Source organism: Bos mutus, chromosome 3 (genome assembly GCF_027580195.1).
Source record: "Bos mutus isolate GX-2022 chromosome 3, NWIPB_WYAK_1.1, whole genome shotgun sequence".
Taxonomy (NCBI): domain Eukaryota; kingdom Metazoa; phylum Chordata; class Mammalia; order Artiodactyla; family Bovidae; genus Bos; species Bos mutus.
In genome coordinates, this window is record NC_091619.1 from 51936246 (window position 1) to 51953536 (window position 17291).

The 17291-nt window shown below is 43.7% G+C and overlaps 1 protein-coding gene across 7 annotated transcripts in view; it reads right to left on the reverse strand.

Moving 5' to 3' along the window:
* LRRC8D (leucine rich repeat containing 8 VRAC subunit D) overlaps positions 1-17291 on the reverse strand; it is a 131103-nt gene that overhangs the window by 107623 nt on the left and 6189 nt on the right. Inside the window, exons 1-2 of one of the 7 annotated variants that reach the window (XM_070367725.1) lie at positions 2980-3084; positions 2372-2529 (exon numbers count right to left, since the gene is read on the reverse strand). The exons of 3 other annotated variants lie outside the window; for them this stretch is intronic. The gene's annotated coding sequence lies outside the window, so the exon portion shown is untranslated. Of the gene's footprint in view, positions 1-2371; positions 2530-2828; positions 2934-2979; positions 3085-17291 lie in introns of those variants that run through there. 3 more of the 7 variants (XM_070367723.1, XM_070367721.1, XM_070367722.1) reach the window with 3 other exon arrangements.

Below are 17291 nucleotides of genomic sequence, written 5' to 3' on the forward strand. Positions count from 1 at the left end.
CCACTCCAGTGTTCTTGCCTGGAGAATCCCAGGGACGGGGGAGCCTGGTGGGCTGCCGTCTACAGGGTCACACAGAGTCGGACACGACTGAAGTGACTTAGCAGCAGCAGCAAACAGAAAATAGGGGGATTCCCTGGTGACTCAGCAGTAAAGAATCCACCTGCTAATGCAAGACACCTGGGTTTGATTCCTGGGTCAGGAAGATCCTCTGGAGAAGGAAATGACAACCCACTCCAGTATTCTTGCCTGGGAAATCCCATGGACAGAGGAGTCCATAGGGTCATAAGAATCGGACACGACTTATTGACTAAACAACAACAAACAGAAAATGAGGATCTAAAGGCCACATATTATTATTCCTGGGTTATTATTTAGTTATTATTAAATTCCACTAGAGTGGGAATAAATCCTGTTCCTAAGTAGGGGATAAGTTTGAGAGGTCACAAAGGCTGTTCTATTTTACCTGAAACAGAATGACAGATGCTGAGGAAAGTCCTCAAGTAAATTAATGAACCAGAGGGCCAAGAGTATACCTGGGTATAAAAAATAGAGACAAATGGTTGAACAGGTCTTTCCTTTCAAGAGTCTCTTAATGACTTGTTTTCACTTTTAATCTCATGACGCATTTGGCAAGAAGAGGCACAAACACAGACATATGAAAATCAAATTTAAGAAGTCTACATCTATCTAAAAAAAGATAAAATTAATTGCTCAGTGCTCATAGTGTATCTTGGTTACTTAATGCTCACATAGTTATACCAATTACTGATAATATCACAATGCTCAAAGCAGCTGCATTTTAAGAGATTAAAGTTCTGAAGGATTATTGGAATAATGGGATCTTATAATTCAAATTACCTCAATGCTGCTAAAAAGAAAAACAAAGGGGAAGGGAGGGGAAAGTACAAATTTACCAGGCTGAGAAACTACCAAAGATTTTCCTTTCAAAGCAAAATCAATTATGTAATAAATATGTTTTACTATAAAAAATTCAGCATGGAGGGGGGGCGGGTATGATGAACATAGAACATCATGAATTTAGGCTTTGCTTTCCGAGGAAGCTCAAGTGCCCAATATGATGAAGGGGCTAAGTGTACACAGTACTGCGATTGTGCATTTTCCCTCCCTGCTACAAAAAGAGACCCCTCTTTGCGGAATTTCCTTTTTCTCCCTCCAGTCATTTGCTTGGATCCCTTCTTCCAAAAGAAAGTAAAAGACGATGTCACTGGCTTAACATCATTCAAACATTTAACTTGAGGCTACAATCTTCCTACCAAACTGACTCTCCTCAACCATCACACCTCCCCTGGTGTCCCTCTGCAAGGCTGGAATTCAACCAGACAGATAAATAAAGGCAGGAAAACAAGGCTGGGCTTTCACCGGGGGAGGGGAGGTGGGGAGAAGTCCATCTGATTTAGTCCCTGGAGAGAGGAGCTGCCAGAGAAATGAAGAAGCAGAAAGTCTGTGCAGAAAACCAACTTTTGCTCTAGCATTTTGTTCTTCACCTCTGCACTTCTGAGACGGAGCAAGACAAGCATGTGAATTGTAATTACCTAGTGAATTTGAGAAAACTCATTCTCAGTTTTACTCTGATGAAAAATGGCATTTAATGAATAAAGATGTCAGGCTCCTACCTTTAAAAGTACCTCTGTGTCAGTAAGGGAGCCTGGCTAAGAAACCACGACTGGAGTTAACAAACCAGACACCAGACTAAACATCTCACAACTAGCTGCCCCTCATTCCTGGTCACTACCTTTCCGGTGTGTGTGTGTGCATCACCAATTCCCTTAGGTCCTGACAGTCTGGCTCTCCCAGAATGGAAAGCAAAGAGCCTGGACTCCTCTGTTCCACTGGCTGAAGAAGTAGGATTTCTGAGTCTGGACACCAGGACTCTTGCTTCCCTCTCCACCTCACACATCACCCTCAACTCATCCTCTTTCTCCCCTAGGTCCCCACCCCACCCACTCACAATACTGTTAATAACTCCCGGCCCAGGGAACAAAGTGAAGAACAAAGAGCCGCTGCTTCAGGCGGCAGGAGGAAGACAGGCAAGGGTGGAGAGGGCAGCTGAGGACTCAGGAAGCCTCCCAAGCACAGTCAGTCCTGCCTGGAAAGCTCCCGCCTAGAGTGAGTGGGTGAGGAAGCAGGGTAGGTCCCCGGGCTCCGCGTGCTGCCGCGCGCGTTTGCGCCTGTGTCCATTGCACCCCGCAGGCAGCACAGCCACAGAGTTTGGAGAGACCCTCCGAAAAAGCAAGCAGCCAGGGGCGCACAATGTAGAAAATGCACGCGAGTGAGGCTGCAGCACGGAGCTGCAGATCGGCTGAGTGACAGCCCAGCGCCCAGCCCGCGGGCTCACGACCCGGCCTCGCACCTGGACCAGGCGGCCACCCTGCACCCTCAGGGCGCTCTCCTCTCCGGGGACTGGCTGCTGGCGGGCTCCGCGAGCTGGGACCGGCGCGATGCGGCGGGGGCTTCACTCCTCCATCCTGGGACCCGGCAGCACGTTACAGACGGCCGTGCACTTCCTGTCTGAAACACACAGGGGAGAGAAAGAACGGGAGAGATCCGAGCGCTGGCCGAGCGGAGGCAGGGAGGGAGGCAGGCCGGCAGGGAGGGCGGCCGAGGGGGCTGCGGGTTGCATAACCGCCGCCGCCCGCCTCGCACGGTCGGCGGCCCCCAGCACTCTCCTCGGCGGGCGACCCGCCACCCCGGCGGCCCGCGAGGTGGCCGCCCCGCGGCCCGGCCTCCCCCTGCCGGCCGCCTCGCCCGCGGCGCGCTGGCAGCCCTTCCGTTTCCAGTCCCCGCCTGGGTTCTCCTCCCCGCGCTACCTAAGTCAACTCCACGCCGTCCGCCTGCCTGCCTGCCTGCCTGCCTAGGGGTTCCTCCTTTCCACTCCTCTCCTTCCCGCCCCCGGGGCGGGGGTGGGAGTGGGGGGTGGAAATCTGACGAGGGGACGGTATAAAGACCGACAATCCTTACCAGGGGAGAGGAAGCTGGATTTTAAAGTTTAAGAGTCACATCCCCGTATATCTATTCCAGCTCAGCAGCCTAAAGAGCTTCAGGATGGGAAAAGACTTGTCTTGCGCCTGGCTGACTCAAACGGGAGAACGTGCCCGCAGCAGACACGAACTGCCAGAAAAAGAAGGAAAAAAAAAAAAAAAAGTATTCTGTCTTCCTAGGCTCCCTCTCTACTGAGACCCTTAGCTGCACAGTGCCCTAATATTTATGTATACCAATTCCACATGAAAGATCAGCATATAGTGAAGAATGCATATAGTGCATTCTTCCAAAAAACAAGTATTTCTCTGGGTGTACAAATCACTAAGCAGTTCCCAAATTCTGGGTTTATGTCCATTTTGTTACCCTCCAACTTAGGTGAACCTCAGTTCAGTTCAGTTCAGTTCAGTGGCTCAGTCGTGTGCGACTCTTTGCAACCCCACAAATCTAGCAGGCCAGGCCTCCCTGTCCATCACAAACTCCCGGAGTTCACTCAGACCTCAGGGTCCTGCTAACAAATTGTTTAAGAATCTGCCATAAGCAGAGTGTGCCCGCTCTAGGAGCGTTCAGTGCCCAGCTTCTGGGCTTGCAAGTGAGAACAATTTCATCCCTACCGTGCTTGCCCTTGCCCAAGAATCCATCAGGTTGCCAGGCACTTAAAGCACTGTCTCTGATCAACAGCTTCTTTTATCATCAAGGTGATGGCTTAAATAAAAGTTATTCTCGCTTCAAAACTCAACATGGAGAATAGTATATAATGAATGATTATTCTACATGAAAAGTTCAATTTTGACTGAAGTAGAAAGAAACTGATGGACATTAAGCTCCTGCTCAGTGTTAGCATCTCATTTTAAACTCCCTTAAATCTTAATATTTCCCAATAGATCTGCAAAAGTCCTATTCTCACATTCCCAATTGAGGAAACTGGGTCAGAAAAGTTAAGTATCTATCCCGATGTCTTAGCTAAAAAGTAGTCAAGTGGAGAGGTCTTTTCTAAGTATAAAGTCTGCGCCACTTCCTCTACACTCTAATTCTCAAAACAATCATGAATTCTCAGGGAAAAATCAAGCCCAGTGACTATCCATGATCCATCCCTTTGTCTCCCACTGAGCCTGCAAGTCCGTACTATCACTCCATCACACTAGCTGGGCTCCTTACCCACCTGAATTATATGTACCTTGATGACTCAAGCAAAGGACACTGTGCTCTTTACCATTATCTACCACTGGCTCTGTCAGCCTTTTCAGAACCATTCACTGGCAAAAGTTCAGAAGGTTATGGGACAGCCACTTATATGCCAAGGTACAAAGTCTGCTCAGTTCAGAACCTAATCTGCTGACTAATATTTGTTCCCTGAATTCTTTTACTCTAACTGGGCTCTTTTAAGACGAAGGCAAACAAACACACAAACAAAAACCACACCCACACAAAATGAACAAAACACGCATGAACTCCACTCTTGATGAAATTTGAAATTCTCTCTTTTCATTTCCTTCTGTTTTAGCACTTAGTTCACACTCACCTGTCAATAGCATGCTGCTATTAGCCTCTTGACAAGCCAAGAAAGAGTATGTATTAAAAGGAGATTAAGAATCGTGGCAACAGTGAGACCCCAGACATTTGAGGGGGAGAGTGAGGGAGAAAGTGAGTGCTCTTGTCTTGTCTTCTGTGAACTGTGTCTCATTTGCCCTTCCCTGCCACCTTACTCAGCAGCACAGCCTCTGGGAACTCCAGAGTGGGTAAGTCAAGGCCAAGGGCAGTTCAAGTGTGCCAGGAGGGGTTGAGCAGAAGCAGATGCCTTCCCATCCTTCAGGTCCGCACAGTGTCATGAGGGCTAATACTAAAAAACCTCCTGAGGGCTCTTAGCATCCTTTTAGGGTCCAGCTCTGCCTCTGCTGCTGTCATTTTCCTTCTTGAAGTCCCTTGTTTTTCCTGACCTGTCCACTTTTCATTTCTTTTCACAAACTTAATGTTTTGTCCAAAAGCCCTGATATTTCTTTCCCACAAAGTACCCGCTGGGAGAGAAGGGGGACAGAGAGCAGTTAACTCAAATTTCTCTCAATTCTCTCTCATTAAAAAAATAAAAAATGATAATTACTATGTTTTGGATACAATTCTATTTTGAAATACTTTTTGGTATCCCTGCCTTCATTGCTATTATTTATTAATCTAAGAGCCTTGAAGGAAAAACCTCTAAAGAAAAATTAAATTCTTGAGACAAAGCAAAGGAAACATGCTCAAGTCAAGCTGTATGGATCCCAAAGTTCATAGTCTGGATAATGCAAGACTCCTAAGATTGCATCTGTTCCCCACATATATGTATCCTAACCATCACAAGGCCTAAGCATCATATCGCACATTCCCATGGCTCAGCTATTCTCCTGCTCCTTCTGTATTTCATGGAAATTGTTTCTTGCTTGCCACTGTTAAGTAGGGAAAAAAATATTAAAACAACAACCTCATAAAAAGAGGGAAAAAATGCTCCTGGGTAGGCACAAATGACACCACAAAAAATAAAACTGATTCTGGAAGAATACTGGAGGTTAATTTTTCAAGTCTCCACTCCCTAAGTACCACAATCCATGGATGAATACAGCAAGGGTGTGAAAGCCATTTTTGAAGCTCCAAATTAAGTGACAAGAGACCGCTTTCCTCAGGACTAACGGGTGTGGAGGCGGAGATGATAAACTCATATCCAAAAATGATGTTCCTTATCTTTCTTCATCTTCAAAGAGGAAGTCCTTACTTTGACAATTAAAAATGTCTGCTATGCGATTTCTCTGTGTGAGGATTCCTGGCCATTATTACAGGATTTTCTGCAAACAAAAAAAGAAACATGACAAGCCATCTGGTTACCTAAGAGATTGCCCGCCTGTACCAGCAGCCTTCACAGTAGCATCCCTGTCTCTGTCTCCACTTCCAGGGTAGCACATGCAACAGGCTCTTCTGGGAAGGAGTTTTTTGGCACTCACACTCACTTCCCAGCCTCTGCAAGACCAGGACCTTGGTTTTCAAGAAAGACGTCTTCAGAGCCAACTGGCTGGCTTGATTGGCATTTACCCACAGAGGGTTATTAGCCATTTTCAAGGAGCCAGAGTATCATTTCCCATGGCAAACATGCAGCAAAAAAAAAAAAAAAAAGTCTGCCTGCAAGATGGTTTAGGCTCCCTTTTGGGCACAGAGTTCCCTGGCTTTAAGGAAGCTGAGAAGGAAAGCATTACCTAGAACACCTGCAGCCTGACTTGGGAGACCCAGCTGCAAGTCAGAAACACAGGCCAGGATGGCTACAGGCCTGAGCTGGTATGTGTACTTCAACACACACACATTTTGAGCAGAATTAGTACTATTTACATAGGACCCACAGGTGCACTGCCTCACTGGATTCTCAGAACTGCCTTTGCAGGGAGGACTCATTACCACCGCGTTAGAAGCAGCAGAGCTCATAGATGTTAAGTCATTTTCTCAAAGCAGTAGGTAATGGAGCCAAAATTCACCCTGGGTCTGTTCTTCCTCTTGAGGAGACATGAGTAGGTGCATTTTGGCTGTGGATTTATTATTCTGTGCTACACATCCTTTCCTCAGAAGACTCTCACTTTTAAAACACAACGTGGAATGTTCTCTCTCAACTACATCCTGTGACTTCATCCCCTTGCCAAGTTTTTTGAAAGTGTAAACTATAAATGTATTCTGCAACGGGCAACTGATTTTTAGCAATATGTCAATATAAATCAGGTTTAATCTGATCTTAGGTTGCAGCTGACAAGTGTTTAATAAAATAATAAAAAAGATCCACTGGTCAAATTGTAATGGACAAAATCTTCATACATTTTTTCCAACTTAGAATGCAAATATATATGTAAAGTGGGTCACAATGACTGATGTACTGTGATTTAGTGAGTATAAATATGAAAGATTAGCAAGGAACCATGAAGGCTTAGCTTAGATGCAAATACTTGTACATAAGTTAAAGTATTTAAACTGCTCCTGGCACAGACTGTGAGCATGAACAGCCTTGAGTTATTTACTGACTGTTGATCATGATGTGTATTGTGTAGACTAAACAGTGTCCTGTAAGATATTTTTCTTTGGAAGGCATGTTTTGTCTATTCATCTTTTGTAGTGGGTATCTCTGCCTCCTTATTAAAAAAATATTTAAAAAATTCTCTTTGGGCATCCTTTAAAAATAATGTATTAAAGAATCCAACAACTTAAAATAATTTGTCTTAACAGGTCAAATGAATATAGTACTTATTACTAAGACAATAACGTTCTTAAAAGGATTTTAAAAATACCTAAATATCTGCACAATTACACATTGGGAACTAGCACTAGGTGAGCTGATAGGGAAGAAGTCACACACATCACTGTCTACTGATATATCAATTCTCAACTATCTATTAAAATGGAGCCTTACAAGGTGGCAAAGTTGGACAGTTTCATCTTCATTTCCCTTCCTTTGCCTGTAGTGGCGTGACTAAGGCCAACAGCAGGAAAGAGAAACAAAGTGCCTGGAAAATCCAGAATGTTATTATAAACTTTTGAAAGATTATTCATCAAGTTTTAAACTAAACCTAGCTAAACAAATTCCAACCACTTTACACGTACTGACTCAATTATTCCTGACAACACTTTGAGGCAAGAACTACCATTACCTCCATATTACAAACCAGGAAACAGACAGAGAGCTATTAAATAATTTGCCTAAAGTAATACTACCTAGCAAATACCAGACCATGGGCAGCCTAGCCAGCCAGAGAATCTACCTTTAACCAACACATTTTACAACCAAGGAGACACAATTGGCTTGGACTTGCCTTCTCCAGCCTTAAAGTTCATGGGGAATACTCCCATGATAAGGCAGAAGAAGAGAAGTGAAAGGCTCAGAGGTTTCCTTTCCTGCAGCAAGAATGTAACCACTGGTTAGGCAGGGTCAGGGATATAGCACCTGCTACATGTTGCTGAATAAATGAATCATGGAAAGAAAGGAAAAGATATTTGCAGAACAGTAAAGTTGGGAAGAAGGGCTGCTTCCTTACCCTGACCAGAATCCTGGATTTTAAGGCTCCAGGATTGCCTGCCTCCAACACAACTGAATGAGCACGGGGAGGGAATGCAGTGCACTCCCCCTGCTTTGATCTTGATGAAGCATTTGATACAGTGTCCCATACAATCAGGATCTCCAAATCAACTGAAACTTAAGTGGCTACCAGATCCACACAGGAGTTAAGCAGGCTGGAAAGAAAAACACCGGTTATATATACCAGTGTGATGAAGAAAAGAACCACAAGGAACAGTATTCAGTTTGTAGTCAAAAGTAACTTAGGAATTGTCCACCCTGTTATAATCAAATTTGCACATACCATTAATTTGGGAGCTGTGAAAAGGGCAAATGAGGGCAAGCCAACTGACTCAGTTAAATTAACAGAGAGGTGAAGAAAAACAAGAAGTTTGGTTTTATTTTTGTGCTCCCTTTAATTTTCAGGGAGGGGCTGAGAGTGCCCATTGGGTAGTAACTGCCTCTGGACCTGAAATGCCAAGACTGAACTAAGTAAAGTAAGCAACAGTAAACTGGATATGTTTAAGATTTTAGGACCTTCCATCTGAATTTCAAAAAGCATGATCCTATTATTGCATGGACCATCAGTAAGGTTCCATGGGAAATGATATTCCTTTCAACGAGAAGACTTTGTTAGCAAAACTCAAAGAAATGAAGGGGCTCAGAGGCTGAATTTAGAGGTCAGATGAAAAAGTCAGTAGTGTATGTATAATCTGGCCCTGCTACAAATATGCCGCTCCGGCAGAAGGTCATGAGAATGGTTTGCAAACACACGGCAGGATAAAGAACAGCGGAGAAGGAAGAGGGAAGAGAGCAAAAAACTTGGACTAACATTATTTTTTTAAGCATAAATTATTATTTCTAATTTTTTTAATGTTGAGAAATTGCTTTTCCCTTGGTAGAACTGTTTGCCTTCCTGGTAGATTTAGAAATCAAGAAACGGAAGTAGGAGAGGTCCAAGACATTTGGGGGGAAAAAAAAAGGCCTAATTCACGCTAGGTCCCAGGAAATGCACAAGTGAGCATCATTTCATTCAACTCCTAAGAGACTGAAGAACTAAACTATTAGCTCTGTAGAAACCATGCCCCACACAGTGGACCCCATAACTCATGAGAGACTGTCGATGAAGGGACAGTCACCAAGGAAATGCTACATGATCCATTTCATTTGAAATTAAAGAAAGGGGTGGGGTAGGGGACTTAACACAAAGGCATGAAGATTAAAGCCATACATAGTGCATTCTCAATATGGGTGGGAAATTTATGTGAAAATGATGACATTCTGAGATTATTTAATATATATACAGAATAACAAGCAAGTGATAAAACCTAAACAGATATTCTCCAAGGTTTGATTACTGGCCCCCTCCTAAGGTTTAAAAATGAGATTGATGACACGTGATGATATGATGACAAACTCACAATTGGCCTCAGAATAGCTAAAGGCTGCTGCTGCTGCTAAGTCGCTTCAGTCGTGTCTGACTCTGTGCGACCCCATAGACGGCAGCCCATCAAGCTCCCCCATCTCTGGGATTCTCCAGGCAAGAACACTGGAGTGGGTTGCCATTTCCTTCTCCAGTGCATGAAAGTGAAAAATGAAAGTGAAGTCGCTCAGTCGTGTCCGACTCTTAGTGACCCCACGGACTGCAGCCTACCAGGCTCCTCTGTCCATGGGATTTTCCAGGCAAGAGTACTGGAGTGGGGTACCATTGCCTTCTCCGAGCTAAAGGCTAGAGGTCCCTTATCTGACTGCACTCAGAATCATCTGCAGGCTTTTAAATACTATGTCTAGGGCAGGAGGGATTGCCAGTAGCATGGGATGTTCCCATTATCTATACATTTAAGAAACTCCCAGGCGACCCTATGTTGTAGTCTGGTTGGGGAACTTTTGCTGCAGACATTCTACTCCCTTCTAGACTCTGCCACCAGAACCAGCCACGATAGAGACTAAATGATTTCCTTTCTCAAGAAGCTTTAATGGAATAACCTTCAAAGGCAACGGAATGAAGTCCAAATTCCTTAGCAGGACACTTGAGGCCCTCTGTGATGTGTCCCAAACTACTTTTCTGCCCTCCTTGGCTCCCACATCCCTCACTCTGTCACTGCACCATTCCCCAAACACATCACATGCTTCTTTTACATCTTTGGCACTCACTGCCCTAATGTTCCCTCAGCTTACCCACTCTTTCCCTACCAGTCACCATCTTTCTCATCATTCAAGTCCGGGCTGCTCAAGCTATTTTTCTCTGTGAAAACTTTTCTGATCTTTCCAGCCAAAATCAGTCTCCCCTTCCTCTGAGCAAATGTCCAAAAAGTGAGCTCGTGCACAAATGACAGCCTATACCGCATGCTGCACTGAATGACACTGAAGTGCTTGTGGACTGGTCTCCCCCCGAGAGCAGGCCACGGAGCTCACTCACTTCTCATACCATGGATGAGAGTCAGACAGCTTCAAAGCTTACTTTCTCAGTTACTCACAAGCACTGTAACCGCTGGTAGGTTATTTAAACACTATAAGTCTCAATCTTATGATCTTTGAAATGGGAGCCACAAAGAAGGAGCCCTACCTTCACGACTAATTTGAGCATAAAACAAGAAATGTGTTCAGCCCAATGCAGACCACATAAAATGTGCCAAGATGATAGCTGTTAGTATTCTCTATCAACTTTTGTTTCCCTCCCTACTAGAATACATCACAGACACATCACAGAAGAGCTCCAAAAGCATGTGCTTCCACTCAAAAATAAATAAATAAAAAGCATTTGCTTTCAAAGTGATAAACAGTGATTTCTTAAAATTTCTTAAAGCCCTTTCTCCTTGCCCAATTTTGTTATGAAGGGCATTTCATAACATTTCTATTGAGAAGTCATCTCTTAATCCCCTTTCTTTCCTTCAAAAATCAATGTACAAAATTCTAACGAACAAGCCCTGTCTGTCCCTCCTACTCCAGCTTGGCTTTCTGCTTTGAACTACAGTAACTGCCTGCAGCCACAGTGTCGCTGCCCAGAGAAATGCCTGCTTCACCCTCACAACAAACAGCACTTTGTAGGCAAACTGGAGGCGAGCCCAAAGTAGGAGGGGGGAAAACCAAGGAAAAGGAGTTTGGGCCAGAAACTGAGTTGACACCCACATTATCGTCACTCTGGAACACAGGTAAGGAGGGAACAGGAAAGGAGAGAAGCTCAGATCAACGCCAACCTTCCCAATAACTCCCAGGCATCCAGCTCATCACCACCCACCCATGAGAGAGACTCCAAGACTCACAAAGAACACGCTGGTTCCCAAATGCCCAATACACATGGCCACTGTTGTCGGTAAAACATCATCACGTGTAGTATGCAGCTTATCCCACACAATCAATCCTGTTGCTGTTATCAACCTCTCCACCAATTACAGGGGATGAAACCCAAGTCCCAAGAAGTCCAGTCAGTAGGGAAGTGACAGGACCAATACTCAAGTCCTCTAAGCTCCAAACCCTTGGCCCTTCCCACTGTCCTTTATGAAGTGTGAAAACAATTTTTAAAACATTCTCAGAAGCTCACCCAATCCCTAAGTTGTAAAGGTAAGGTCGTTTTTGTCCTCTTAAAAACAATTCTGGTGCAAAGAATGAGGACTGTCACAGCAAGGAGGCCCCACCTGCAGCCTTTAGAGGGATCAATCCGGTGTCTCAGGACAGGACTCCAGGAAGACCCTTTAGTTTCTATGCCGAGATGGAAAATATCTACTGACCATGCTGTTTGCTCATTTGGTTTGGGGATGAAGTGTTAGGGAAGGAGTATAATTTTTTTTCCTTTTGTTTTAATCAAACCCTGATCTTGATAAAGGTGAAGTGAGGGGGAAAGCAAAAGAAGATTCTAAGACTTATTTGAGATCCTTGACGAGAGAAGAGTACTGGAGTGGGTAGCCTTTCCCTTCTCCAGAGGATCTTCCCCACTCAGGGATTGAACCCAGGTCTCCCACATTGCAGGCGGATTCTTTACCATCTGAGCCACCAGGGAAGCCCAAGAATACTGGAGTGGGTAGCCTATCCCTTCTCCAGCAGATCTTCCCGAGCCAGGGATCAAACCAGGGTCTCCTGCATTGCAGGCAGATTCTTTACCAGCTGAGCTACCAGGGAAGCCCACGAGAAGAGTACAAGAGGCTGTAATACAGTCCTCAGACCATGAATGCCTGGGTTCCAATCACAGCTCTGCCACCTCCAGCTCTGAGGTCTTGAGTCCCTTGGCTGCTCCCAGAGATGGGAAAGTGCAGCCAGACGGGGAACTGGGCCTTGCCATCCTCTGCTACAAAATGGGCTGTTGTGAGCAGTACGTGAGCTAAAAACACATAAAGTGCTCCAACAGTGCCAGGCACGTGTAAGTACAAGCAAGTGCTTCCTATTATTATTTCCAGAATAGATTAGTCTCCATGATTGAGTTCTTTTTTTAAGTGTGTTTTAGAAGGTTAAAGAAGATTTCTTAGACAAGTTGTTAATCCATAATGCCCTAAAACAGCACAAAGATTTATTCACAAGTTTCACTTCCTGACAGGATCCTCCAGGATTTCCATCTGTGGACTAGAGTCCCTGGAAGAACAAACAGTGGAATCTAAAGAATTTTCCTTCTTCCCAGCAACGGTGCAAGTAAATCTGCACCCATTTTTCTCAACACTACAAACAGGCTTCCACACTGAGGAAAAAAACAAGACACTTATAGCATTAAGCTAACTAACGAAGGGGAAAATTTTTAAATTCACTTTATATCTGAAAGCAACCTAAGTGTTAAAAATTTAAAGTTATACTAGTTGAGAAAGACATGGTCCAGATCACGTTGGGATGACAATCCTAAGGACTGGGATAAAACCTGATGAATCAAAAGATTATCTTCCCCATAAAATGTTGGAATTCCAGGAACAATGGGCTATCCCTGGGATGACTGAGGGAAAAAATGATTTTAAAAATCCCCTTTCAGGCTAAAAGTCTAGACTCAGCTAGACACAGAGCTCTGCTAAAAATCACCTCTCTTCTCTTTCAGAGAGGGCGTATATACAACAGATTAAACAATGGAAGGATTTTTCCCCAAAAGAGCAGATAAAACTTAAAGACAGCAGCACTAGAAGGAAGGGTCACAGCACTGGTCTGGGGTTGTGTCTTGCTCAGGGAAAGAAAGGCTAAAACACAGCCCACAATGGTCTCCAAGCAGCGTGCCTGGTGGAGCAGATGTGGCCCCCGCTGCCACCAACTTCACACGGAAGGGTTGTGAGGGCAGTGTCAAGTGGTGCCAAGCACACCAACTCCCCATGAGCAAAGCAAGCTGGTGTCCAGAGCCATCTCGGAGCTGGAGGCCATCATGCATAACCCCTCAAAACAATGCTGTGCTCTGGAGAGGGGCAGGGAAGAGTCTTGGTTTGTACAACGGAAACATTTTCAATTTTCCTGGTTTACTTTATGATGCCAGCTGTTCTATCCCCCTTCCTTTCCTCACTCGATATTCTCCTTTCATTTACACTCCAATTCTCCTTCTGCAGAAGCCACGAGTTGACGTGCACACGAGGGATGGCAAGACAATAGCCCCCGTCTACCCACAGAGGTTCTGCACTGCTTCTAAATGTGTATCAGATCACAATTTTCCCTTCTCAGGTAAGGACTCCTCTTTCTCATTTCTCTCCTATTACCCCCCAAATCAATTCTAAGATACAAAGAAATCTTCCTCTTCTCTTCTGGGATAGATGATCTTTCTTCACCTCCAGCGGCTCTTACTCTGTGTTCGGTATTTCTAGGGCCACTTGCCTCCCACAGCTGTATCTTCTACCTGCTTTGCTCCCGTACTCTACATATTTCTCCCTCAATCATTACTCCTTAGAAGGAAAACCCCATCAAATACATCTACTCTGGATATAATAAATCAAATTTAAAGAGCAGAAATTATTACATTGACAAGTATGGGGATTTTGGTTTGCTTTGTTCTGCTTTCTGTGTGTATGTGGGGGCGGGGGAAGGCAGGGGCAGGGGGTTACACAAAACAATGACATCAAGTTTTCATTTGTTTCAACTTTTTAAAAGTGTATTATGCTTTTTGTTGAATCCTCTGCTTCCATTTACCTGGCCACTACAGAGCTATCTATCTCTAAAGGCCTAAGATCACAGGCTCTATCCAACCCACAAAGCTATTTTATTGGGTCTGCAGGAAGTTCTTTTTCAAATGTTGAGCTTAGCCAATCTTTCAAAATCAGGAGATTTTTAAGTAATCCAGATTTATGGCTTCCAGTGAAGATCTGTCAAGACTGGCCCACATTCCCATATGGCAACAGTTGGCTGCTGAATAGACTGGCTGAACAGGACCCCCTTTACAGGACCTGCATTTTCTGGTTCAGTCCAGGCCTGCCCCCACTCCCCCATCCCCATCACTCTACCCTGAGGTGAATACCAAGTGCCTAAGTCACCTCACGTGAGGCCCACTTCAGGCAGTGTTTGGTATATGCCTAAGACCATAGCTAATATCCAACTCCAACTCTCTCTCTGGTTAGCGCAGAACTTACAGGGGGAATTATAAAGTTTCTCCTTGGTACAGAATTTTCCAGGTATAATTCATAAGGAAAAGAACTTACAACTAAGTAAAAAGGAAAATGTCCCATAGTAAAGAAATACTTGATAAGCACTAAGTTAAAGAGAAAGGCTGTATGTGTGGTGTGTGCATGTAGGAAGAGGATTTGTTGTGTAAGCTGTGTAACACTGCAGACCATTTTACAATTCGTACTTTATTATTAGCTAAACATTAATATGAAAAATAAAACCATTAAAGTAGAAACTCAGAGTGAATTCACTCCACTGAAATGACTATACTTGAACATAATAAATCTATGAATGAAACAGACTATATATATATCACATAAATATATGGGTATTTATTGATTCATTATTAACTCAGAGGATATGGGTATGATTGTCTTTAATTGCATATACTTGTGATAGCATTTATTCAGCAAACCTTTGCACAACACACCTTCCAAACAGTAGCTACATCCTTCTACGTTTATGTACAATAGTCCTGTAGAGTCAGATCTAATTAGGGGGAGGGCACTGGTGTGCTATTACAAGTGGCATTCTATTACCAATATTGATGATAAAAGAGAACAGGGCTAGAGAAAGCACCAAAACAAGTGATTTTAAATTACCCTCTCAATTCCAGGATCAACTTTCATTCAAGTCATTTTACTGACAGGCTGGTATTTCTAAAACCACTGTGTTGATGAGAGCTCTGGCCTGCAGAGCAGGGTAGCTCACAGCTCCCCTCTTCTCAGCTGTGTGCCCGTGCTTCAGATACGGTCCATAAACAAGGAGCAGGAAGGTCTCTTTACGACTCAAAATCAGATTCTCTTTTTTAACAGAAACATTATTATAAAATGAAGAAAAACAAACCTAAGAGAAATGAGAGGAACGCTGTACGTAAGAGAATGAGCTTTGAAATAAAGACTAGTTTCAAATTCCACTTGCCCCACTTCTTGTGATTTTTTTTTTTTTTTTGGGAAAATCACATAACCTCTCACGCTTCAGTTACCTCATCCCTAAAGTGGAAACAAGTCCATCTTCCACTCAGGACTGTTTTGCAGATTAAATGAGAATGCATGTAAATTCCAGGGCATGGGTTTGGAATTATCAGTAAATGCCTAATAAATGATGGTTGTTATTACCTAGGAGTATTCCATAAACTCTTGACCTAAGTTTAAAAAACTAGTTATAGATGATAATAAACTGATCTTAAAAGCTTATGAAGTAGGGTATTATTACAAGAATCACAGGGGTCATTTTCGAAAGAATTTGAGTATTTAAACATTTCTTAGAACTGGATTGGGAACAACCTGTAAAGAGAATGTGACTGATGGTACTTCACACCCAATGTGAAGAGCATGAATGTGTCTGGTCTCCGTTGAGTGAGCTCGGCAGAGGCAGCTTCCTGGAGGCTGACACCCTTGAGGGGAGGGCTGTCTTACACTTCTCCTTCCTCCTCCCAGATTTGTAGACTTCACTGCAGTCTTGGTGATCTGTTGATGCTGAGATTTAGCAATGGGATTTATGGGTTGCTGTGGAAGTGAAGTCTTTTCTGGCAAAGTTCCTAACTATTACCAGCAAGCAGAGAAGGAAAGTAAAAAAGCTTTTTAAGAAATGTTTACGATAGAACTGAACATCAATATGTGTGCTCTTTTCCCAATAGCAGGTGTTAAGAGGAGGAAACGGACATCTCAAACATCTCAGGAAGGCAGTAATTCCCAGACTTTTGATATCACAGACTAGTAAAATTTCAAAAGAAGACTGTCATAAAATTGCCAGATTTTAGAAGAAATAATACCAAAGACAAATCATCACCAGTCTTTCATAACCTATCAAAGTAAGCAAGATATCCCAACCAAGATTTTTTAAAAAATCCTTTCAACTAAATAAACTTAGCACTAAAATTAAAACTGAAAAGCCTGCTGCATTGTCTCTATTCTTATTTTTCCACAGGCTGGTGTAACTGTCACTATGCATTCAGAATGGACCACAGGATGGTCCCCTCACACCATCCAGTCCAGGATGTAGTATCTCATGCAGCACTAAGGGCCGCACAGTGGACCATCTGCTGTCTTGGTCATCATCTTCGAAGGACACAAATGTATCCTTAAAGCTCCTTGTTTAACTTAACTACCAAGTGTGTGCTTGTCAGCCACTAATATTTCAAAGCTTCTCTAAGGTGTCAATACCCACCCTTTCTGTACAACTATGCAAGACGCTGGCTCTCAGTCTTGGCTACACACCAGAATCACTTTGGAGTGATTTGGAGTATGTCATTGGTATAGTGTCACACTTACCAGATTTCACATATCTTCAACAAGAAGACATTAGGAAATCACCATTCTTGGATGTCTCTTGAAGCAGACAGGACAGAAATCCTAGGTAACTTAATGCCAGGTTATGCAATTGAAACTTCACTCCCAGAGACTCTGACCCAAAAGATGTAGGGAAAGGTCTGGGCTCATGTAACTTTAAAACATTTCCCAGACTGATTCTGATGCCAGCCAGGACTAAGCAAAGCTTTTTACATTCTTTCCTGAATTTATGTCTTATAAGGCTTTAAGGAATGCACCTCTTCATGTACTCCTTCAGGTATCAAATATCAACGCAGGGCCTGCTGTGGAGGTGGGGGGGGGGGCACCAGGAAATCAGTGGCGCACAAGACAGATACATCTCTGCCTTCACCACACTGACAGCACCAGAGCAGGGAGAC